Genomic DNA, 25,100 nt, shown 5'->3' with positions numbered 1-25,100 from the left:
CTAGTATTAGGGACCCCCAATGACGGAGACGCCTTGCCGAACGGCCTGGGGGCTTAACCCTATATCTGCAGATATACGCAACTAAGATCTCCGTATTATCTGATTATTATGTAGTATTATTTTTCACTCAGTGTGCATTAGGGAACACAAATAGTTTTTTTCTTACATACAATTACCCCTCCCTTTTAGCACCTGAGTGACTTCACAATCTGATTGAGCAGCTTTCCAATATATGGACACTGTATATAGTAATGTGAATTAGTGGTACTGTATTGCATAATGTGTACTGGCAGTCCTATAATGTGGTATACTATGGTCTGTAAAATAAACAAGGGCAGTACTATGGGGGATAACATTAATTAAGGCACTACTATAGTTCAGTAAATAAACTAGGGTGGTATTATGGGGCATACAGTGAACAACTGCTGCAGAGAGGTGTGTATCTAGAAGCATCGGGACAGCGGCCCCTACAAAATGTTGCTCTGGAGCCCACAAAGTTCTGGCTACGCCCCTGCTCACTACTGTCACTAAACAGCCACAATTTAACATCTTGGTGGTGTGGGTTACACTTCATTGTTTCCGGAAGCATGCCTGGACTCTATTAACAATATTAAACAATATGTAACTATTTATTTATTTATTTATATTAAATTCTTAACGTATCGTTTATTAAATTGATTGATCTCTCTGTGCTCACTTCTATTGTGTCTGTTGTATCTTTTGGTTTTGGAGTTCTGCATTCCCCTGTTTCTAGGGGTAAAGTTTAAACTGTCTTTCTTTGGTGCATTGCCATCCCTTTACATGGTAAAGCCCAAGTATTGTGGCAATTTAGTATCTGCTCTTTTATCCCAAGATGCCAGTCTGATTGTGTATGCACACAACTGCAAAGACTGGCTAGGTAAAACAGTAATTTAACTCTACCCACTCCAAATCAGTATAGCATGACAAGCTCCGTAAGTTTAGAGAGACAAACCTGGTAGATATACAGTAGGCTGTGCAAGCATAGGCTGATTACAGTAAGCACAGGCGTGCGCACAGGAGGTGCCTGGTGTGCACAGGCACTCCCTAATGTCTGGAACGAATGCCAAATGTCACATGTGGCCCTGCTCCCAGTAGTGTGTCACCCTTTTTGAATGACAGGCGGGCCCCTGATGCCTGTCACACAGCGCTCACTTTGTTATTGCTTCACTCTCCCAATGCAGCGGTTGCCGCTGGCACTCTGGCAGCTTTCTAGGTGGCACTGGAGCGGAGGAGGACAGGCCTGACGAGTCCTGGGAGCAGACCTGGGGTATTTTATAAGTGAGTTCCGGGAGAAGAGGTGGAGTCGGCCACCATTCTGGGAGGAAACTTTGCTGCTGGGTAGATGGAGGACTCAGAGTGTGGGGCTTCCATGGATGTCCGGAGGGAGGAGAGCTGCTGTAAAGCTGAGCCAGGCCTGAGCTTCCCTTGCTGTATGTCCACAGTCAGTGTCCTAATTAAAAGCTTGTCCCCCAGTAGCCCAGCTTGACCAATTTTCCTGCAGTATGACTCTGACCAATGTGTTTCCATTATTCACCTCCCTCTGTGATTCAGGTGCTCCCCATTATTCCCCCCCCTCTATATTTTTGGAATACTTCATTACCCCCCCATAAGACTTATATACACACCAGTTTTTGCCCCCCCCCCCCACCGTGTGATTTATTTGCACCCCATAATTCACCCCCACCCACTCAGTGATTGATTTAAGTGATCAATATTATTAATCACTGCAATGACTTCCCACGTTCTAACATCTAGCTCAGCTCTTGCCTGCACAGTTAAACATCCTAATGGCTGATGAATGACCATGTGCATGAATTATTACACAAACACGTTACCTTACATAAAATAATGACATGGAGACTTAGGTTTGGCAGAGAAATGTTAGCTGATTTATTTCAATAACTATGAAATTTCAATAGCTGTAAAGAAAGAACGGCTATACTCCTTCCCCAATCCACAAAACTGCATCATCCTACCCAAACAAACTAACAAACAAAAGGTATCCACTCAACCTTCTACCTTGACTACCCACCCGTCCGGGTGACGTCGCTACCCCCGTTTAGGTGGCCCAGCTGTTATACACAGTCAACGAAGGTGAGCGCATCAAACAACTATGAATCAATCAATAAACAATCAGTCTATATATGACCTAAAACCGGTAACCTGTCATTTTTTCCTGACAAAACAGCTAACGCAACAAAGCTACCCCCTGCAATAAAAAAAAGGGGGGGAGGGTCCAAAGATAAAGGAAAAAGAGGCTGACTCCACCTCAAACTAGTCCTTATGGATAAAACTAACCCCTTCATCCCTGAATCCCTATTGAATAGTATATCACCTGATACCCACAAGGCCATCCCCAGCCTCAGATGTTTAACCCTCTCCATTCCTATTCAGTCACTACGTTCCTCAAAAGTAAAAAGAGCATTTTATTATATTTTATTAATTTTTAAAATATTTTTATTAACATTTATTTATATATCGCTAGTGTATTATGTTGCGCTTTACAATTTGGGGCTCAGTAATAAAAGACTTGGTGATGACGGGCAGGAGAGTGCTTACACATTGCACAGTGCTGTACAATGACGTGATCATGACTCAAACAAATTACATACAATGTCATAAAACAGGAGAAAAACTTTGCGCTGTCCAACTGAACTTCCAGTTAGAGATGAGCGGGTTCGGTTCGCCGAGAGCCGAACCCTAACGAACTCCACGTGTCAAACACGGTTCCGAGCCCGGCTCGGTTATTCCCGCCTGACTCGGAAAACCCGAACGAGGCAAAACATCATCATCCCGCTGTCAGATTCTCGCGGGATTCGGATTCCATATAAAGAGCCGCACGTCGCCGCCATTTTCACTCGGGCATTGGGGGTAATTCTGAGTTGATCGCAGCAGGATTTTTGTTAGCAGTTGGCCAAAAGCATGGCCCTCATTCCGAGTTGTTCGCTCGCTAGCCGCTTTTCGCAGCAGTACACACGCTAAGCCGCCGCCCTCTGGGAGTGTATCTTAGCTTAGCAGAATTGCGAACGAAGTATTCGCAATATTGCAAAAAGATTTTTCTGTGCAGTTTCTGAGTAGCTCGAGACTTACTCTGCCACTGCGATCAGTTCAGTCAGTTTCGTTCCTGGTTTGACGTCACAAACACACCCAGCGTTCGCCCAGACACTCCCCCGTTTCTCCAGCCACTCCCGCGTTTTTCCCAGAAACTGCAGCGTTTTTTTCACACACTCCCATAAAACGTTGAGTTTCCGCCCAGAAACACCCACTTCCTGTCAATCACACTCCTATCACCAGAACGAAGATAAAACCTCGTAATGCCGTGAGTAAAATACCTAACTTCTTAGCAAATTTACTTGGCGCAGTCGCAGTGCAAACATTGCGCATGCGCAATTAGCGGAAAATCGCTGCGATGCGTAGAAAATTACAGAGCGAACAACTCGGAATGAGGGCTCATGTGCACTGCAGGGGAGGCAGATATAACATGTGCAGAGAGAGTTAGATTTGGGTGTGGTGAGTTAAATCTACAATCTAAATTGCAGTGTAAAAATAAAGCAGCCAGTATTTACCCTGCACAGAAACAAAATAACCCACCCAAATCTAACTCTCTCTGCACATGTTATATCTGCCCCCCTGCAGTGCACATGGTTTTGCCCAACTGCTAAAAAATTTCCTGCTGCGATCAACTTGGAATTACCCCCAGTGGCGTCGTGAGGGGGGTGCGTGGGGTGCGGCCCGCACCGGGTGTAACCCTTCAATGGGGTGACACAAAATAGAGCCGCACACTCGCATCTCACCCCCCTCCATTAATCTGAGAGGCGAGACACATGTCCGCGGCACTGTTCACACCCACTTCTACCCGCTGTCACTGTCAGACAGACCCAGCCGCGGCGGGGATGTGTGACTTTGAATCAGCAGGGGTGCGATCGTAACTGCAGTGCTTGGTTCAGGTACCTGGCACTGCAGTTACGATCGCACCCCTGCTGATTCAAAGTCACACATCCCCGCCTGCAACACTCCGCCGCGGCTGGGTCCGTCTGTATTGCTTACCAGGCCCGGCGCAAAGCAGGGAAGCGGCGAGCTGGAGAGGTGCTCTCCAGCCCCGCTTTGCTAGTTCCCCCTGACTTCAGTTGATCTGGCGCTGCGGCGCCGTGCAGTAGACGGCAAAGCACAAGTGAGCTCTGTTCTGGGGGAGGGATAGTGTGTGGGCGGAGCGGGAAGTTTGGGAGCCAATAGCATCAGGGCAGGGGTTAGCACTGGGAGGGGAGCTGTTTGCTAAACATAAAGAGGCAGGCTGACCCAGACATTGCAGAGAGGGATGGGCGAAATACCTGTACCCATGCCTATCAGCATCGATGACGGGAGACCACAGAAGGCCAACTCACCACAGACACTGAAGGGGCACAGCTGCACCTGGTTCATGGGTCAGGTAAGCAGGTCAGATTTGTTGGGACACAACAGGCAGTCATGAATTGGAAGGAGAGGGTTGGATGACACAGCGTTTGGGGTTGATGGGGGGGCATGGAGTGACACATTGGTTTAAAGTGTGCAAGGGTGGGGGAGTGACACAGTGCCCTAGAAATAAGCACAGCGATTGTGGGGTGAAAATGTGCTGCCAGCTGAGTGTGGATAGTTTGATAATAAGTTAGTATTTACAGATCTAAAATATTATACACTGTCAGTTAATTAAATATGTGCTTGAAGTGGGCCAGTATACACTGGTATGGCATACCAGCACTTCGAGCGCTGAAGACCCCCGCCACTGCAGCCGCCATTCCAATTCCACGCTGTTCAAGCGCCTATTGGAGCTCTGGAACCGGCAGTCAATCAGAAGTGGCCGCTTCCTATTGGCTGCCGGTCCGTGGCAGATTTCAAATGGTGGACCTCACCAGAGCTGCACCAAAGCCCTCCTTGTGATTTATAAGTAAAACTAGTACAAAAACATTACTAAGGGTTCCGTGTGGTGTGATATGGAAGGAGGTCTATGGGGTGACACCATGAGTTACCATACCGGGTGACACCCACCCTAGTGACGCCTCTGATTACCCCCATTGTAGAGAGTACAGAGAGGATGTGGCTACGTTCTCTCAGTGTCAGTTCTCAGTATCAGTGCTCAGTATCAGTGCTCATTGTCTTGTGCTGCATCGTGCTTCTCAGTAATACTAGTACAGTGTCTTGTGCTGCATCTTGCTGCTGTAGGGTGTTGTGGTAGTAGTGTCCTGTCACTGTGCATAGGTCATCATCATTCCAGTCACAGTGGTATCTGGGGGGTGACAATTTCAGAGTGCTTTTGTGCTGCTCACTAATAGTAGTACAGTGTCTTGTGCTGCATCGTGCTGCTCAGTGTCAGTTCTCAGTAGTATCATCAGTGCTCAGTATCAGTGCTCATTGTCTTGTGCTGCATCATGCTGCTCAGTAATACATTACTAATACTAGTACAGTGTCTTGTGCTGCATTGTGCTGCTCAGTGTCAGTTCTCAGTAGTATCATCAGTGCTCAGTATCTCTGCTCCTTGTCTTGTGCTGCTCAGTAATACTACATTACTAATACTAGTACAGTGTCTTGTGCTGCATCATGCTGCTCAGTGTCAGTTCTCAGTAGTATCATCAGTGCTCAGTATCAGTGCTCATTGTCTTGTGCTGCATCGTGCTGCTCAGTATTACATTACTAATACTAGTACAGTGTCTTGTGCTGCATCTTGCTGGTGTAGGGTGCTGTGGTAGTAGTGTCCTGTGACTGTGCATCGGTCATCATCATTCCAGTCACAGTGGTATCTGGGGGGTGACAATTCCAGAGTGCTTTTGTGCTGCTCACTAATACTAATACTAGTACAGTGTCTTGTGCTGCATCGTGCTGCTCAGTGTTAGTTCTCAGTAGTATCATCATTGCTCAGTATCACTGCTCAGTAGTATCATCAGTGCTCAGTATCACTGCTCAGTAGTATCATCAGTGCTCAGTGTCTTGTGCTGCATCGTGCTGCTCAGTGTCAGTTCTCAGTATCACTGCTCAGTAGTATCATCAGTGCTCAGTATCAGTGCTCAGTAATATCATCAATGCTCAGAATCACTGGTCAGTGCTCAGTTTCTTGTGCTGCTCAGTGTCAGTTCTCAGTATCACTGCTCAGTAGTATCATCAGTGCTCAGTATCACTGCTCAGTAGTATCATCATCAGTGCTCAGTATCACTGGTCAGTGCTCAGTGTCTTGTGCTGCTCAGTGTCAGTTCTCAGTATCACTGCTCAGTAGTATCATCAGTGCTCAGTATCACTGCTCAGTAGTATCATCAGTGCTCAGTATCACTGGTCAGTGCTCAGTGTCTTGTGCTGCTCAGTGTCAGTTCTCAGTATCACTGCTCAGTAGTATCATCAGTGCTCAGTATTACTGGTCAGTGCTCAGTGTCTTGTGCTGCATCGTGCTGCTCAGTGTCAGTTCTCAGTATCACTGCTCAGTAGTATCATCAGTGCTCAGTATCACTGCTCAGTAGTATCGTAAGTGCTCAGTGTCTTGTGCTGCTCAGTGTCAGTTCTCAGTATCACTGCTCAGTAGTATCATCAGTGCTCAGAATCACCGGTCAGTGCTCAGTGGTGGTCATTCTGAGTTGTTCGCTCGTTGCCATTTTACGGAACGCAGCGATTAGGTGGAAAATGTGCATGCGCCTGGTACGCAGCACGCATGCGCGAAGTTATTTAACACAAAACTTAGTAGATTTACTGGTGTTCCTGCGGTGCTTTTCAGTCGCACTGCTGATCGGTGGGTGATTGACAGGAAAGGGGCGTTTCTGGCAGGTAACTGACCGTTTTCAGGGAGTGTGCTAAAAAACACAGGCGTGCCAGGTAAAAACGCAGGAGTGGCTGGCCGAACGCAGGGCGTGTTTGTGACGTCAAACCAGGAACTAAACGGACTGAGGTGATCACAGTCTAGGAGTAGGTCTGGAGCTACTCAGAAACTGCATGAATTTTTTTAGTAGCATTTCTGCTAACCTTTCGTTCGCTATTTGTTATGCACACCAGTGCCAGCAGGAATGTACTGGTGTCTGAACGGTGAGGGATGCAAAACAAATGAACTCACAGACAGACTGGGGAATATGACATTACATACACAGAAGGTGATAGGGTAACAAAATAAACACAAAGTGAACAGAGAAGCCCAAAGGCTAAGAAACTGGGTGTCTCCCTAATATTAGGAATGCTCAGATGGAAAGAAGCAAGATGTAGTGATTTAATACGTAGAGAACCCGAAATGCTGTTGCTAAGGGCAACAGCAAAACCCTAAAGGGTTACCAATGGGTGTGGCAGTAAACTCGTTGGTCAGAGATGGAATAATAGACACAAGGAGAGTCTCCACAATCCTAGTCCTCACTTGCAGTGCACTGGTTCAGCTTACTGCCACTAAACTGACACCTGAACACCTTGCACAGTGAAAAAGGATTTTGGCAGGCAAGTCTGAGAATACAGCCGCAAACTTGCTAGGTTCACAGAGTAGCAAAAGAACCCCAGCAGGTTAAACGACTGATTCCAGTCTTACTGCTAGGTCTGGATTGGCAGAGTGTAATACCAAATCCCAAGGCCTATTTGCAGTAAGCAACAAACAAATACAAAGTTTACACAGTACTAGCTAGCTTTCAGGAACTGACTAACCAACAAAGATTCAGCAGCATCTGCCTAACCTGAGAAGAGGGTTTATATAGCAGGTGCTGTCCACGCCCCACTCAGACCTCACAGACTGTGAGCACAAAAACCAGCACCGGATCCCCTGCCGTGCACAGAGCCTGTAACCACTGCACAGCAAAAGACCCGAACCGGAGTATCAGCTACGCTCAGGTTACTCCGCTAGCACTTGTCTCCCGGTTGCCATGACGACGTGGCAGCACAGAGCAGGAGACCCTAACAGTACCCCCCCTCTGACGAGGGGTCAAAGAACCCCTACCACCGGGTTTATCGGGGAACTGCGAGAAGAAAGAGCGTAACAGTCTGGGGGCATGAAGATCACAACTGCGCACCCACGACCGCTCCTCCGGGCCATACCCCTTCCAGTGCACCAAAAATGACAGCCGACCCCGAACCATCTTGGAGTCAAGAATCCTTTCAACAACAAACTCCCTCTGGCCACGTATCAGAAGAGCGGAAGGTCTTCCACTGGAAGAAGGATTACTAATCGCCCGTTTTCAAAGGGAACAATGAAATGTTTTATTGATACCCAAAGAACGGGGTAGATCTAACTGAAATGCCACCGGATTGATAACCCTAGTGATCTTATAAGGACCGATGAACCGGGGGCCTAACTTATGAGATGGCTGTCTCAACTTCAAATTCTTGGTAGACAACCAGACGAAGTCCCCTAATTTGAAGCTGCAGGGTCTTTTCCGCTTATCAAAAACCCTTTTGGTCACTAATGACACAGACACAAGGGCTTTCTTCACTTTCCTCCAAATACCTCTAAGGACCGAAACCACAGAGGAACCACCAGGCGTGGAGTCCAGGTGGTCAAAAGAATTGGCCTTAGGATGATGCCCATACACACAAAGGAAGGGAGAGATCCCTGTAGCAGAGTGAGCCGCGTTGTTATAGGCAAACTCCGCCATGGACAGATGAGCAACCCAGTCAGTCTGACACTTGGAGACATAACACCTGAGGAACTGCTCCAAGGACTGATTCACCCTTTCAGTCTGCCCATTAGACTGCGGATGGTAGCCTGACGACAAGCTGACAGAAATCTGGAGATCGGAACAAAATGCCCTCCAGAATTTGGCCACAAACTGGGATCCGCGGTCAGAGACCACATCAAGTGGCAACCCGTGGAGGCGCACAACATGCAGCATAAATAATTCAGACAGGCGTCTGGCCGATGGCAGCCCAACCAATGGAACGAAGTGCGCCATCTTCGAAAACCTGTCAACGACAACCCAGATGGCTGTCATCCCCGAGGATTTGGGCAAGTCCACCACAAAATCCATTGAAATGTGGGTCCATGGCTTAGATGGAATAGAGAGTAGATGTAATGGGCCAACAGGAACCCCTCTAGGAGTCTTATTTCGGGCACAGATGTCACATGCCCGAACCCACTGATCCACATCCCTAGCCACCGAGGGCCACCACACCGCCCTAGATAGCAACTCCCGAGTTCTGGCAATACCCGGGTGACCTGCCGACTTCTTGGCATGGAATTCCAGGAACACTCGCTGTCTTAACCTAGGAGGCACAAACAAAAGACCTACCGGAAGGTCTGGAGGAGCCTGCTCCTGTGCTCTAAGGACTAATGACAAGAGGTCCTGGGTAATGCCCACTTTAATACATGATGGGGACACAATGGGCAATGGCTCCTCGGTGGTCTCCTGGATTGGAGCAAAACTCCGCGAGAGCGCATCAGCCTTGATGTTTTTTGATCCAGGGCGATATGTTATCAAAAAATTAAAGCGAGCAAAAAACAAAGCCCATCGTGCCTGCCTGGCATTGAGGCGCTTCGCTGACTCTAAATATGCCAAATTCTTATGGTCGGTGAGAATTGAGACCACAAACTTAGCCCCCTCAATCCAGTGTCTCCACTCCTCGAGTGCATCCTTAATAGCCAACAATTCCCGGTTACCCACGTCATAATTCATCTCGGCAGGCGAAAATTTACGGGAAAAGTAATCACAGGGATGAAGGCGATTATCAGACACCCCCATCTGAGAGAGCACTGCCCCAATACCCATCTCAGAGGCATCCACCTCCACCACAAAAGGACGCTCTGGATCTGGGTGTCGCAGCACCTTGGCCGAGACAAATGCCCTTTTGAGACGGGCAAAAGCCGCTTTGGCCTCACAAGACCAGTGAGCAACATCCGCCCCTTTCTTAGTGAGTGCCACCAAGGGCGCCACTATAGACGAAAATCCAGCGATAAATCGTCTATAAAAATTTGCAAAGCCCAGAAAACGCTGAAGCGCCTTCAAACTAGTGGGCTGCACCCAATCCAGGACTGCCTGTACCTTGGAACCCTCCATTTGGAAACCTTCTGGGGAGATAATATATCCTAGAAATGCGATTTGCTGAACTTCAAATTCGCACTTCTCCAGCTTCGCCCCAAGCCGGTGGTCTCTGAGTTTCTGGAGGACTAAGCGTACATGCTTCCGATGTTCCTCCAGGGAATGGGAGAAGATTAGGATGTCATCTAAGTATACAACTAAGAATCTATCCAAATATTCCCTGAGCACATCGTTCATGAAGTCCTGGAAGACTGCCGGGGCATTACAGAGCCCAAAAGGCATCACCAAATATTCATAATGCCCTGAGTGGGTATTAAAGGCAGTCTTCCATTCATCCCCCTCTCTTATTCGGATTAGATTGTACGCACCGCGTAGGTCAATCTTAGAAAAAATGGTGGCAGTACGAAGCTGGTCAAACAAGACCGAAATGAGAGGCAGTGGGTATGAGTTTTTAATCGTGATACGGTTCAATTCCCTGAAGTCGATGCAGGGTCGCAACGAACCGTCCTTTTTACCCACGAAGAAGAACCCCGACCCAACTGGAGACTGTGAAGGTCTGATAAATCCCTTAGCCAAGTTCTCCTGAATGTACTCTGCCATAGCCTGAGTCTCAGGACGTGACAGGGAGTACAACCTGCTCTTGGGAAGCTTAGCATTCGGCAACAAATCAATGGCACAGTCATAGGGGCGATGGGGAGGTAGTACCTCTGCAACTCTTTTGGAGAACACGTCCGCAAAATCTGCATAACATCCTGGCAATCCTGGCAAACTTAGCTGCGAAAGCCTGACTGGAAGGCTCAAGCAACTCCTGAAACAATCAGTACCCCAACTAAGAATCTCCCCAGAGACCCAGTCAAATTGAGGATTGTGGGCCCTTAACCAGGGTAACCCCAACACCAATGGGGCAAAAGTACAGACAGTCACATAAAAGGACAATTTTTCAGAGTGTGTAGCTCCAATAGACAAATAAATCTGGCTAGTGCAAGAGGTAATTTTACCCTGGGAAAATGGTTCCCCGTTTAACCCACAAATCTCAATTTCCGATGCCAAGGGTACTAAGGGAACAGAGTGTTTCAGGGCGAATTGGCGGTCCATAAAAACCCCGTCGGCCCCACTGTCCACAAAGGCCTCAGTCTTGACAGTTTGACCGAGGATCTTCAAGGTCACCGGAATGATAAAAGTCTTCTTGGGAAATTCTGACTTCTGGCCTGACAGGATATTTCCCATCACCCTCAGACCCTGAAGTTTTCCGGCTTTTCTGGGCATGATACTACCACATGACCTTTATTCCCACAGTACAAACATAACCCCTGCTGTCTCCTCCGCGTCTTCTCACGCGAGGAGAGGCAGCTAGCCCCAATCTGCATAGGCTCCTCGGAAAATTCCTCAGAGTCTGAGGTTCCCTTGGGAAAGAAGGAAACTTCGGTCTCCCTTTCAAGCCTGCGCTCTCTCAGCCGTCTATCCACCCGAATGGATAACTGCATGAGCTGATCCAAGCTATCAGGCAAGGGATATTGTACCAGTTGGTCTTTTAACTGGTTAGAAAGACCTCTTCGGTACTGGTGTCTCAGGGCTGGGTCATTCCACTGGGTATCATGGGCCAACCTCCGAAACTCCGTACAATAAACCTCAACTGGCCTTCGCCCTTGCTTAAGGATCGAAATCTGAGCCTCGGCTGAGGCCGTCTTGTCAGGGTCATCATACAACATGCCCAGTGCCGTAAAAAAAGCATCAACACTTTTAAGCGACGGACAGTCAGGCTGCAACCCATATGCCCAGACCTGTGGGTCTCCTTGTAGCAAGGAAATCACTATGCCCACCCGCTGAATCTCTGACCCAGAAGACGGAGGCCTAAGCTGGAAATATAGCTTGCAGCTCTCCTTGAAACAAAAGAACTGCGAGCGATCTCCAGAAAAACGATCCGGGAGATTTACTTTCGGCTCCTTAACCCCTGAAGGTACTGCTGCTGCGGGAGCTCCGCCAGCGGCCTGCGAGGTGTGCATTTTAATGGACAAATCATTAAATTGTCGAGTCAGGACCTGCACCTGATCGACCACCTGTTGCAAAGTATTTTGAGGGGTATGCTCCATATTCCCACAAAATTTCAACAGGAGTATTAGGCTGCTGAATATGTTATGCACACCAGTGCCAGCAGGAATGTACTGGTGTCTGAACGGTGAGGGATGCAAAACAAATGAACTCACAGACAGACTGGGGAATATGACATTACATACACAGAAGGTGATAGGGTAACAAAATAAACACAAAGTGAACAGAGAAGCCCAAAGGCTAAGAAACTGGGTGTCTCCCTAATATTAGGAATGCTCAGATGGAAAGAAGCAAGATGTAGTGATTTAATACGTAGAGAACCCGAAATGCTGTTGCTAAGGGCAACAGCAAAACCCTAAAGGGTTACCAACGGGTGTGGCAGTAAACTCCTTGGTCAGAGATGGAATAATAGACACAAGGAGAGTCTCCACAATCCTAGTCCTCACTTGCAGTGCACTGGTTCAGCTTACTGCCACTAAACTGACACCTGAACACCTTGCACAGTGAGAAAGGATTTTGGCAGGCAAGTCTGAGAATACAGCCGCAAACTTGCTAGGTTCACAGAGTAGCAAAAGAACCCCAGCAGGTTAAACGACTGACTCCAGTCTTACTGCTAGGTCTGGATTGGCAGAGTGTAATACCAAATCCCAAGGCCTATTTGCAGTAAGCAACAAACAAATACAAAGTTTACACAGTACTAGCTAGCTTTCAGGAACTGACTAACCAACAAAGATTCAGCAGCATCTACCTAACCTGAGAAGAGGGTTTATATAGCAGGTGCTGTCCATGCCCCACTCAGACCTCACAGACTGTGAGCACAAAAACCAGCACCGGATCCCCTGCCGTGCACAGAGCCTGTAACCACTGCACAGCAAAAGACCCGAACCGGAGTATCAGCTACGCTCAGGTTACTCCGCTAGCACTTGTCTCCCGGTTGCCATGACGACGTGGCAGCACAGAGCAGGAGACCCTAACACTATTCTGCTAAGCTAAGATACACTCCCAGAGGGTGGCGGCCTAGCGTTTGCAATGCTGCTAAAAGCAGCTAGCGAGTGAACAACTCGGAATGAGGGCCAGTGTCTTGTGCTGCTCAGTGTCAGTTCTCAGTATCACTGCTCAGTAGTATCATCAGTGCTCAGTATCAGTGCTCAGTAGTATCATCAGTGATCAGTATCACTGGTCAGTGCTCAGTGTCTTGTGCTGCTCAGTGTCAGTTCTCAGTATCACTGCTCAGTAGTATCATCAGTGCTCAGAATCACTGCTCAGTAGTAACATCAGTGCTCAGTATCACTGGTCAGTGCTCAGTATCAGTTCTCAGTATCACTGCTCAGTAGTATCATCAGTGCTCAGTATCACTGGTCAGTGCTCAGTGTCTTGTGCTGCATCGTGCTGCTCAGTGTCAGTTCTCAGTATCATTGCTCAGTAGTATCATTAGGGTTCAGTATCACTGCTCAGTAGTATCATTAGTGCTCAGAATCACTGGTCAGTGCTCAGTGTCAGTTCTCAGTATCACTGCTCAGTAGTATCATCAGTGCTCAGTATCACTGCTCAGTAGTATCATCAGTGCTCAGAATCACTGGCCAGTGCTCAGTGTCTTGTGCTGCTCAATGTCAGTTCTCAGTATCACTGCTCAGTAGTATCATCAGTGCTCAGTATCACTGCTCAGTAGTATCATCAGTGCTCAGAATCACTGGTCAGTGCTCAGTGTCTTGTGCTGCTCAGTGTCAGTTCTCAGTATCACTGCTCCGTAGTATCATCAGTGCTCAGTATCACTGGTCAGTGCTCAGTGTCTTGTGCTGCTCAGTGTCAGTTCTCAGTATCGCTGCTCAGTAGTATCATCAGTGCTCAGTATCTTGTGCTGCATCGTGTTGCCCAGTGTCAGTTCTCAGTATCACTGCTCAGTAGTATCATCAGTGCTCAGTATCACTGCTCAGTAGTATCGTCAGTGCTCAGTATCACTGGTCAGTGCCCAGCATCTTGTGCTGCTCAGTGTCAGTTCTCAGTATCACTGCTCAGTAGTATCATCAGTGCTCTGTATCACTGCTCAGTAGTAACATCAGTGCTCAGTATCACTAGTCAGTGCTCAGTGTCAGTTCTCAGTATCACTGCTCAGTAGTATCATCAGTGCTCAGAATCACTGGTCAGTGCTCAGTGTCAGTGCAACTCTTTTCTCTTTGCTTTGCATCATGTGCTGTTTGAGGACTATTTTTTTTAAAAGTGCCATCCTGTCTGACACTTCCGTATATGTCCAGTGGTACTGCCATTTGATATAATTCCCGACATTACTGCCATTTAATTCTAGTGATTTTGTCATTTTCTTCCAGTGATTTTGGACCAATAATTCCATTGATTATAACGAATAATTCCAGTGATATTGCCTTAAAATTCACATGATACTGGAGCCTAATTCTAGATGGGCCAGGTGTTTGTGTCGCTTAGCTTAGCCATCCAGCGACCGCCATCCAGCCAGGGCCGGTTCCAGGGCTTCTGGCGCCCCGGGCGGCATTGGGGGGCGTGGCTTCATACAGGGGGCGTGGTCATTTACGCCCCCTGTACAGACTGGAATGATGCGCGGTGCGCGATGACGTCAAAGGTCCTTTCAACGAAGAGAAACTAGACGCGTAGCGTGGAGAGGACCTTGGCCGTGCGGTGCGCGATGACGTCATCGCGCACCGCACAGTAAAGGACCTCTCCACGAAGGGAAACTAGACGCGTACGCGTCTAGTTTCCCTTCCCAGCGGCCAGCGGCAGCAGGGCGACAGCGGGGGCCGGGGGGCACACACTGCAGCAGCGGATCTTGCCCTGGTGCGGCGCCCTCCGGAAGGCGGCGCCCCGGGCAAAAGTACTGCTTGCCTGTGGCAAGATCCGCTACTGCATCCAGCGACCGCCATCCAGCGACCTTGGTGCACCTCTTTTTTTCTTTGCATCATGTGCTGTTTGGGGACTATTTTTTTAAGTGCCATCCTGTCTGACACTGCAGTGCCACTCCTAGATGGGCCAGGTGTTTGTGCCGGCCACTTGTGTTGCTTAGCTTAATTATCCAGCGACCTCTGTGCAAATTTTAGGACTAAAATTATATTGTGAGGTGTGAGGTGTTCAGAATAGACTGGAAATGAGTGGAAATGATTGTTATTGAGGTGAATAATACTGTAGGATCAAAATTACCCCCAAATTCTATGATTTTAGCAGTTTTTGTAATTTTTTCAAAAATCACCCCAATCCAAAACACATCTGAATCCAAAACCCGAAAGGGTGGTTTTGCCAAAACGCGTCCGAATCCAAAACACGACCGCGGACCCGAATTCAAAACCAAAACACAAAACACGGAAAATGCCCGCTGCACATCTCTAGTTACAGTCTAAGAATTGGAGCAGATACAGGGCACGACAGGACATTACCAGGCCAATGACTGCTGTTTTGCTGCGGGAGGCCGCAGAAGCAGGGGTAACATGAAGGACGAGGGGTGATCTGCGTGAAGTGGCAGTAGGAAGAGTGGAGGGTCGTAGGAGACGTGTCTTTGGAGTACACCATTGAGGTGTTAGATAATGTGGATAATATGAATGCAAATGAATAAGAGATGACTTGAATTAGCGTGTGAGTGAACAGGTGGGCAAGAGGGGATATGGAGGGTCAGGAGGCAATTGGTGATGTGGAGGAGATTTGTGATGTTGAAGATTAGGGGGGTGATAGGAGATGTGGATGATGGGAGAGGTGATAGGTGATCAGAAGGAACAGGAAGGGACGATAGCTGATTCAAAGGATCAGGAGAGGATGAAAGGCATTGCGGAGATCAGGGGAAGGTGTGAGGGATGCGGAGATCAGGGGAGGGTGTGAGGCGACGCAGAGGATCAGGGGTGGGTGAGAGGCAATGCGGAGCATTAGAGGAAGGTGAGAGGCAATGCGGAGCATCAGAGGAAGGTGTGAGGGATGCAGAGATCAGGGGAGGGTGTGAGGCAATGCGGAGGATCAGAGGAGGGTGTGAGGTGATGCAGAGATCAGGGGAGGGTGAGAGGCAATGCGAAGGATCAGGGTTGGGTGAGAGGCAATGCAGAGCACCAGAGTAAGGTGTAAGGGATGCAGAGATCAGGGGTGGGCGAAAGGTAATGCGGCGCATCAGAGGAAGGTGTGTGGGATACGGAGATCAGGGAAGGGTGTGAGGTGACGCAGAGGATCTGGGTGGGTGAGAGGCGATACGGGGATCAGTGGAGGGTGTGAGGTAATGTGGAGGCTCAGGGGTGGGTGAGAGGCAATGCAGAGCATCAGGGGAGGGTGTGAGGTATGCAGAGATGAGGGAAGGGTGTGAGGCAATGCGGAGGATCAGGGGAGCGCGAGAGGCGATGCTGAGATCAGGGGAGGATGTGAGGCGATTTGGAGGATCAGGCGAGGGTGTGAGGCAATGTGGAGGATCAGGGGAGGGTGAGAGGCAATGCAGAGCATCAGGGGAGGGTGTGAGGTATGCAGGGATGAGGGAAGGGTGTGAGGCAATGCGGAGGATCAGGGGAGCGCGAGAGGCGATGCTGAGATCAGGGGAGGGTGTGAGGCGATTTGGAGGATCAGGCGAGGGTGTGAGGCAATGTGGAGGATCAGGGGAGGGTGAGAGGCAATGCGGAGCATCAGAGTAAGGTGTGAGGGATGCGGAGGATCAGGAGTGGGTGAGAGGCAATGCGGAGCATCAGAGGAAGGTGTGAGGGATACAGAGATGAGGGAAGGGTGTGAGGCAATGCGGAGGATCAGGGAGGGCGAGAGGCGATGCTGAGATCAGGGGAGGGTGAGAGGCAATGTGGAGCATCAGAGGATGGTGAGAGGCAATGCAGAGCATCAGAGTAAGGTGTGAGGGATGCGGAGGATCAGGGGAGGATGAGAGGCAAGACGGAGCATCAGAGTAAGGTGTGAGGGTTGCGGAGGATCAGGGGTGGGTGAGAGGCAATGCAGAGCATCAGGGGAGGGTGTGAGGTATGCAGAGATGAGGGAAGGGTGTGAGGCAATGTGGAGGATCAGGGGAGTGCAAGAGGCAATGCTGAGATCAGACGAGGGTGTGAGGCGATGTGGAGGATCAGACGAGGGTGTGAGGCGATGCGGAGGATCAGGGGAGGGTGAGAGGCAATGCGGAGCATCAGAGTAAGGTGTGAGGGATGCTGAGGATCAGGGGTGGGTGAGAGGCAATGCGGAGCATCAGAGGAGGGTGTGAGGTATGCAGAGATGAGGGAAGGGTGTGAGGCAATGCGGAGGATCAGGGGAGCGCAAGAGGCAATGATGAGATCAGGGGAGGGTGTGATGTGGAGGATCTGGCACTGTGAGGGCAATATATATCTGGCACTGTGGGGCAACGTGTATCTGGCACTTTTGGGGTCATATGTGTATCTGCCTCTCCCCCATACGTGTATCACTCCCCCATTTTCATTGGCCACGCCCCATGTGGCATTTGGCCTCACCCATTTTTTGGTGCGGGCGCATAGTACCCGTAAGACATTTTTTCTACTTGCACAACTGGTTTACACCACATGTAGGAGATCACATAAATCAAGTCCATTGCTACAATATAATTCAGAGTAAGGTGTATATTCATGTGATTTTAATTTTATCTCATGCAGATGCATATATAGCTTTATTTTGAATTTCACTTACATTAAATAGATAAGTAAATGCACTGTTTATTGTTAGAAATGGAGAATGCTACTGTTCAGTCTCCAAGATGGCTACTCTGTGACTGATGCTTCATTCCGTTAGCAGGTTAGCCACCATTACAACATACCTCCCAACATTAGAGTGCAGCATGGAGGGACACTTTTGCGCGCCTACGACGCGCGCCCAAAATTAGGTGGTGTGGCTTATCGGAAAGGGGCGTGGCCTCGCGGCATGTGCCGCGATCGCAAGCCACGCCTCCGTTTTCGTCATTATGGGGGCATGAACAGCGCTGTGAGAGCTGCTGGTCATGCCCCCTGTCCCTCTCTGCCGTGAATAGACACTGTGCGCATGCGCACAGCATCTATTCACTGCTGCTCTGCTCAGAGCAGCGAGTGACAGGGGGGATCTCCCAACTGCCCCCCCACCCGCGGGACACTGCGACCCGCGGGTGGGACAGTGGGACAGACCGTAAAAAACGGGACTGTCCCGCCAAAATCGGGACAGTTGGGAGGTATGTTACAATTACTGCGCATGCGCAATCTTGTTACGGTGACCTATTACCTGTGATACCGCTGTTCCAGCACCTGCAATGCTACCATATACCAGAAATAGTCATGGGCTGGTGATCTGTTTGGACCCTGCTTCGCTACTAGCTCCGCTTCATGCGCCTCCTATACCATTGTAACAGGAAATAACCGCTGTACAACTACCTGCACAAACCATAAACCATACTATCTGGTAAAGGCTGCATATTTGAGAAACAAAGGGGGTCATTCAGACCTGATCGCTGAGCTGTGTTATTTGCTGTCCTGCTTACAGATAGTCGCCGCCTACAGGGGGAGTGTATTTTTGCTGTGCAAGTGTGCAATCCTATGTGTTGCAGAGCTGCTAAAAATCAGTTTGTGCAGTCTCTGCGCAGCCTAGGACTTACTCTTCCAATGCAATTGAATTCTGCTGATCGGGGCCAGAGCTGATGTGGCATACTGGAATGTTAACAGATATTGGAAAGTTCCAAAAGCCATTTAATTCTTATCAGTAGGTGGGGGAGTTTATGGCCCCAAAACTAGTCAAACCAGTTCTCCCAGACCCTGCCACATGTAGGGGGTTAGAACAGGAAGTGTAGGGGAGTTTTTAGAGGACAAGGAAAAAACACAGGATAGAATTCAGTGTGAGCTGAGAACTGAGATGGAGGGCACAGGCTAAGTGACCAGGAGAAACGCAGTCTGGGGACTGTGGAACAAGCATGGTACTCCACAGTCCCTGGAATTATGGAACAGCATGTAGGTGATGCTAGGAAGAGCAAAAGATATACAGATTTGCAGTGTGAGAGCAGCAACAGCATGAGCAATCAGTGGAAGAAACAAAGGGGATCCACACCTTCAGGGGTACCCAAGAAGCAGGATGGGAGGTGTGAGTCTTCGGGAGAGGACTATCTGGGTGAGTGGTAGGAAACCACGTTTGGCGGAAGGCCCCCAGTGACGTGTCCATGAGATATCCCGTTTAGATAGATCCCTCAGCGAATAGGGGAGAGCACACCGAAATTAATCTCAGTTTGCGGACACCGCACTACTGATTCCCAGAGACTGCGCTGGTATGTACTGTAATGCTGTTACATCATTGTTAATGCTGTTATTGCCAGTGAAGCAAATGAAAGGAAATGTAACCTGATGTAACCCATATGAATATTACGCTGAAGAGAGGAGAACAAGAAATCAAATGTTATTGTCGTGATAACCCTGTCTAAACTGTGCATAAACTGCTTGCTTATGTGATGAGACGGCCTGGCGTCCAATGCTTTAAAAATGACTGATGGACCTGGTGCTGCCCGGCTATCACACTGACATCAGACACCCTCCCTCAAAACGCTTGGACACGCCTGCGTTTTTCCAAACACTCCCTGTAAACGGTCAGTTACCACCCACTAACGGCTTCTTCCTGTCAATCACAGTGCGTACGCCCATGCAAATGGATCCTTTGCACCATCCCATCACTGACCGGCGATGCCTGCTGTAGCTGTCCGACGCACGAGTGCGTATTGTGGCTCAGACGTATTGTGCTGTAAGTAACCTGATCACCCACTGTGCGAAAATGCACAGCAGCGAACAGATCTGAATGACCCCCAAAGTCGTCAACCATTTCCAACAAGTAGAGCTTGGATACAGTGAATACACATACTTCATGACATTTAAAGATGACGTCACAAGAATGACACACCTATACCTCATAAAAGAGAAACAGAATTAACAAAGAAAATTGCAGACTGAAAGAGACTTGTGGAAAATCAAATAGTCCGCAGACTCAAAGTTCTGAAGTCTGATAATGATGGAGAATACTGTATCTCAACAAAGAAGTAGAACAATTCTAGAGAAAATATGAAACAGAGCATCATTTTACCATTGCCTATGCCAGGGCCGAAACTAGGATTGCTCTCACCCGGGGCAAGACAGCAAATTTGCGCCCCCCCCCCCCCCCCCCCCCCCACAAAAAAAAAAAAAAAAAAGGAAAAGAAAATAATTATACTTAAAATACAATTATATATAATCCCACACGGTACACCACAGAGGATCTACTTGTACATGTTACACCACAGTACAGCCGCTTATAAATGTTACACCACAGTACAACAGCTTATACACATTACACCGCAGAGGAGACACTTAAGCACATTACAGCACAGAGAAGCCACGTATACACATTACATAGATTGTATAGGGGGCACACTGACACACATATGGTGCAGGTCCCAGGGGAACACTGTCACCCACACACAGACCAGGAGCACACTGACACAAAAAAAGATTGTATATGAACACTTTGACACACACACAGTATAGGGACCAGATGCACATTGACACACACACACACACACACACACACACACACACACACACACACTGTATATGGACCATATGCACACTGACAAACACACACACACACACTGTCTAGGGACCAGATGCATGCACGCACACCACACACACACACACACACACACACACTGTATAGGGACCAGATGCACACTGACACACACACACACACACACACACGTTGCAGAGGGGGAGCTGTCTGCCAGGCAGAGAAACATACCTCGTAAATCTCTTCTCTCTGTCACAGCTCCCCCTCGTTCAGATTCAACGCTGCTGCACTGTGTCCCTCCCCCTGTTCCCAGGCATGGGGGAGGGCTGTGTGCACTGTTCAGGGCTGCTGGAGAGTCGAGACTGCCGCAAAAGTTCCCCTGTCAGAGGAGCCTGCCAAGGGGAGATCCACAGATCCCATTCAGAGGTCGGACCCCGAGTCCAGCGTCAGAAAGGGGGAGCAGGAGCAGCTGGTGGAAGCCGCAGTAGGTGGAAGGGAGCCGGGCGGAAGCCGCAGCAGGAGGAAGGGAGCCGGGCGGAAGTCACGGCGGGTGAAAGGGAGCCGGGCGGAAGTCGCGACGGGTGAAAGGGAGCCGGGCGGAAGCCGCGGCGGTCAAAGTGAGTGAAAGCCACGGCGGGTGGAATGACGGAGTGCGCCGTCTCATCGCCCTCTCAAATCCGGCGCCTGGGGCACGTGCCCCCCTAGCCCCCCCCTAGTTGCGGCCCTGCCTATGCTCCTGACCAAAATGGTGTTAGGGAATGGGCAAACCGTACACTAGTGGAGAAAGCAAGATACACGCTAAAGGATGCAGGCCAAGAGAAACCGTTTTGGGCAGAAGTCATGTCCACAGCAGTTTACCTAAAAAAAACATTCTCTTAACAGTTGTCCTAAAAAACATAACACCTATTGAAGCTTGGTCAAAGAGAAAACCTAGTGTGAAACAACTTAGAACATTTGAAATGTCCATATACCAAAGGAAAGAAGATGCAAGCTGGACTCAATATTGAGAAGTGCATCATGCTTGGTTGTCATGAAAGGCTATAGATTATGGAATCCAATTACAAGAAAGCTTGCCAAGTCAAGAGATGTAGAATTTAAAGAGACGGCACAAGTTACAGAAAAATTGAACATTGACATCAGAGCAAATATGTGTCATTGGTCATGTCATTAGCTGGAGATACATCTGAACCAGAGACTACTAACATGGAAATTCAACCACGGAAAAGATCATCTGCTAGATCAAATATCAGAAAGTCACCTAGAAGATAAGATGAGGAATTTGCAAATATTGCATTCTGTGTACCTCAAGGGATTCAAAAGCCAAAGTCAAAGACTGATTAGTTGGAATGGAAATCTAAAGTAGGGACTTGGAAAAATGTAGTAGTCAAAAACACAAACGATGTTAAAAGTCATGACAGTGACAGCAATCCAAAAGTTGTGAGTCATGAGACTGTTGCTGAGGCCTATGTTGTCAGTGAGAGGCGTCTTACTGAGGTTCCAGTCAAGAAGGCCAAAGCAAAGTTGTCTAATATGTTGATGTTCTTTTACGTATCTAGCCTCACCTTTCTTATAGGTTGCTATGTGAAAGCTTCACTTGTGAGTTTGTGTAACATGAAGAAGGTTGTAGCGAGGCGGGGGGGGTGTTAGAAGAGAAGAGCGCTAGTTGACATTCTCAAAAATAGCTTCTACAGGGATGATGCTTCATTCCCTTACCAAGATGGCCAACGGAACTGTTACTGTGCATATTTGGCCCCATCCTATTACAGTGTACGAGTGACATAGTGGGATATTGACACCTCCCCCTGAGTACCTGACACCGTAATGAGATCTTGGGTTAAATAACTTTTAGCTGGTGTGAACATTTAACTCTGCCAAACCACCACCTGTACACACATTTCCTATAGTTATGGCATACCTTTTACATCTGTGCTTTTGGCATAAGATGAGGTGAACTCTGCATGAGCCCCTACATGTTTTGCATAAACTGTTTGGAGGGGTGGTAGTTCAGCTAAAATGGCCCATGGTGATTAGGAAAGTGGTACAGCCTACACCGACACAAACTTCTATATGGGAGATATTTGAAGGTACAGAATGATTTCTGTTGTGTCAACCAAACACAAAAAAAAAAAGACTCCTGTGTTTGTTTCAGGCTATCCCGAGCCCTAACTACAATAGAATTTGCCAGGTTCGGTATGTATTACCGGCGGACAGGATGCTGGCTGTCCATATCCCGACGGCTGCATCCTGCCCGCCAGAATAGCGGCAGCGGGGCGAGTGCTAAGAGTCCCCTTGTGGGCTTGCTGCAGCTTGCCACGCTGCGGGCTCAGTGACTTGCTCCAGGATCTATCCCCAGTCTATGGGTTCGTGGACACCCACGAGTGGGAATAGCCCTGGTGTGCCGGGTTTCCGGCTGGTGGCAATGTTTGCTGTCAGGATTTTGACATTGGTATCTTGAATGTCGGGATCCCGACTGCCAGCAAATTAACTGCATTCCAATTTGCCACCTCTCCCTCCCCTCCCTTACCCTGTGCGTCTTACATTTTGCCTTTTCTCCTCACATTCTATCCCCATACCTAAATTTTACACAGCATGTCTTTCTGATGCCATATGGAGAGAATCTAACTTGTTCCATTTATTTATGTTCTTTTTTCTTATGTTTCATTCTTTGTAAAACCTGTGGCAATGTTATTGAACGTACACATGATGCTATGTACACTTGTTATCTTCTGTTTATTCTCTTGTATTTTTGCTGCACAATAAAAAAGATTTACAAAAAAAAAGAAAGCAGTACAGGTATTTAATGAATTTGCCTGAACTGGGTGAGTTTTCAGGAAGCACTTGGCTATTTGTAAACTATGTGGACTAGGTTAAAGTCTTGTACAATCAAAGCCAGTTCAATGCATACACTGGGTACGCAGCTGAGTAGGGCGCAGCATAAAGGATGGCGCCCTACTCAGCTGTGCCAGCGACAGCCCTAGCTGATATGGCCCCTGTGAACTGCAGCGCCTGCAGGCAGTGATGTTGGCGTTGACGCGCCTTGTCCACTCCGGCAGTGCACCCAGCTACAGTAATAAAGAAACACAAAATAAACTACCACTCCCAGAAGCCCTTGCTGCCTGACAGCAAGAGCTGCTGGGAGCGGTAGTTTATTTTTGGATTCTTCACAGTACTGTACATGCAAAATAAACTTCCACTCCCAGACGCCCTTGTTGCCCTGCTACTAGGAGCTGTAATTTATTTTGAGATTCTTCATAGTACTGTAGGCGGTGCGCTGCCGGACACGGCGCGGCAGCACCAACACCACTACAGCACATAGAGTAATATGTAAGAGGGCGCTACTGCAGTGGCCAAAATGTGTAAGGGGCACTACAACTGGGCTTTTCCCATGAGACCACGCCCCCTTCATTTTTTCAGGCACACACAAAAGTACTTGGGGGTTGCCAAAGTATACTGTATATTCACTTAATAAAAAATGTGGCCTTGAGCTGGCCCTATGTAGAATGAATGAAATGCAGCCAAGAAAGTCTTGTAATCGGGAATGCCTGCAAGTAATGGACTGGTCAGAAAATTAGAGTTAGATAATATGAGACAAGGTAAGAAATGCATGTTGGTTTGGTTAATGGTTTTGTATGTTACTAGAAATATTTTAAACAGGAATCAGATGGTCCGCATTAGGGGCCTGGCCGGCTATAGGGCCTATACTGAGAAGGGGAAGAGCTGTGACCAGCACTCTGTGGGTGTTGTCAGTGCCATGTGGACCTGTACCCCCCAAAGTATTAGTCCTACTGTTCCCTTTAATACAGAAATATAGAAAATTGTTATAATTTTGTGAGAAAACCAGAAATACAAGTTTAATACTTATGATTTATCACCATCTGTGTGGCCAGCTGGTCATCTTGTCATCATCATACTGCCATGATGATGGGCCTATTTTTACGTACAGACCTGGAGCTCCATCCGCCTCTATCCCTGTGAATCAGTAAGAACAAGCAACCATTGTAGCAGGGACTGACAGAGTATGGTAGCCGGTCTCTAGGTCAACAAGTCTTAGGTCGACCACTATTGGTCGACAGTAACTAGGTTGACAGGGTGTCTAGGTCGACAGGGTCTCTTGGTCGACATGTTATAGGTCAACAGGTCAAAAGGTCGACATGAGTTTAAATAAAAAAAATCGCACTTTTTCATACTTTATGATCCGCGTGGACTACGATTGGGAACGGTAACCTTGCCTGAAGAATGGCGAGCGAACGCTGTGCACTAATTGGGGTTCCCGGTCACTGTACTGCGAAAAGGACACCAAAAAAGATTTAAAAAAACTCATGTCGAACTTTTGACGTGTCGACCTAGACCATGTCAACCTAGAGACCCTGTCAACCTAGAATCCCTGACATAGGCGTGTGCAGCACATTTTATTAGGGGGTGCACGACTGGAGTGGAGTGCCTAGCATCGCCTACTGGGTGTGCCCAGTACCACCTACTGGGTGTGCCTAGCACCGCCTACTGGGCATGCCTAGCACCGCCTACTGGGCGTGCCTAGCACCATATATTAGCAGTCAATGCAAACAAAATAATATAGGGAATTTTATTAAATAGAGT

At 48.3% G+C, this 25,100-nt stretch overlaps 1 protein-coding gene across 4 annotated transcripts in view; it reads right to left on the bottom strand.

Moving 5' to 3' along the window:
- Positions 1–21,031, bottom strand: part of LOC134903177 (duodenase-1-like) — a 61,144-nt gene extending 40,113 nt beyond the window's left edge. For 3 of the 4 annotated variants that reach the window (XM_063914447.1, XM_063914448.1, XM_063914450.1), the window contains exon 1: positions 20,736–21,031. The gene's annotated coding sequence lies outside the window, so the exon portion shown is untranslated. The remainder of the gene's footprint in view (positions 1–20,735) is intronic. The other variant, XM_063914449.1, reaches the window with a different exon arrangement.
- Positions 21,032–25,100: the final 4,069 nt, after the last annotated feature.

Source organism: Pseudophryne corroboree, chromosome 1, assembly GCF_028390025.1.
Source record: "Pseudophryne corroboree isolate aPseCor3 chromosome 1, aPseCor3.hap2, whole genome shotgun sequence".
In the NCBI taxonomy this organism is placed as follows: domain Eukaryota; kingdom Metazoa; phylum Chordata; class Amphibia; order Anura; family Myobatrachidae; genus Pseudophryne; species Pseudophryne corroboree.
Note: the sequence above shows the minus strand (reverse complement) of the source record. Positions and strands in the feature narration are given on the sequence as shown.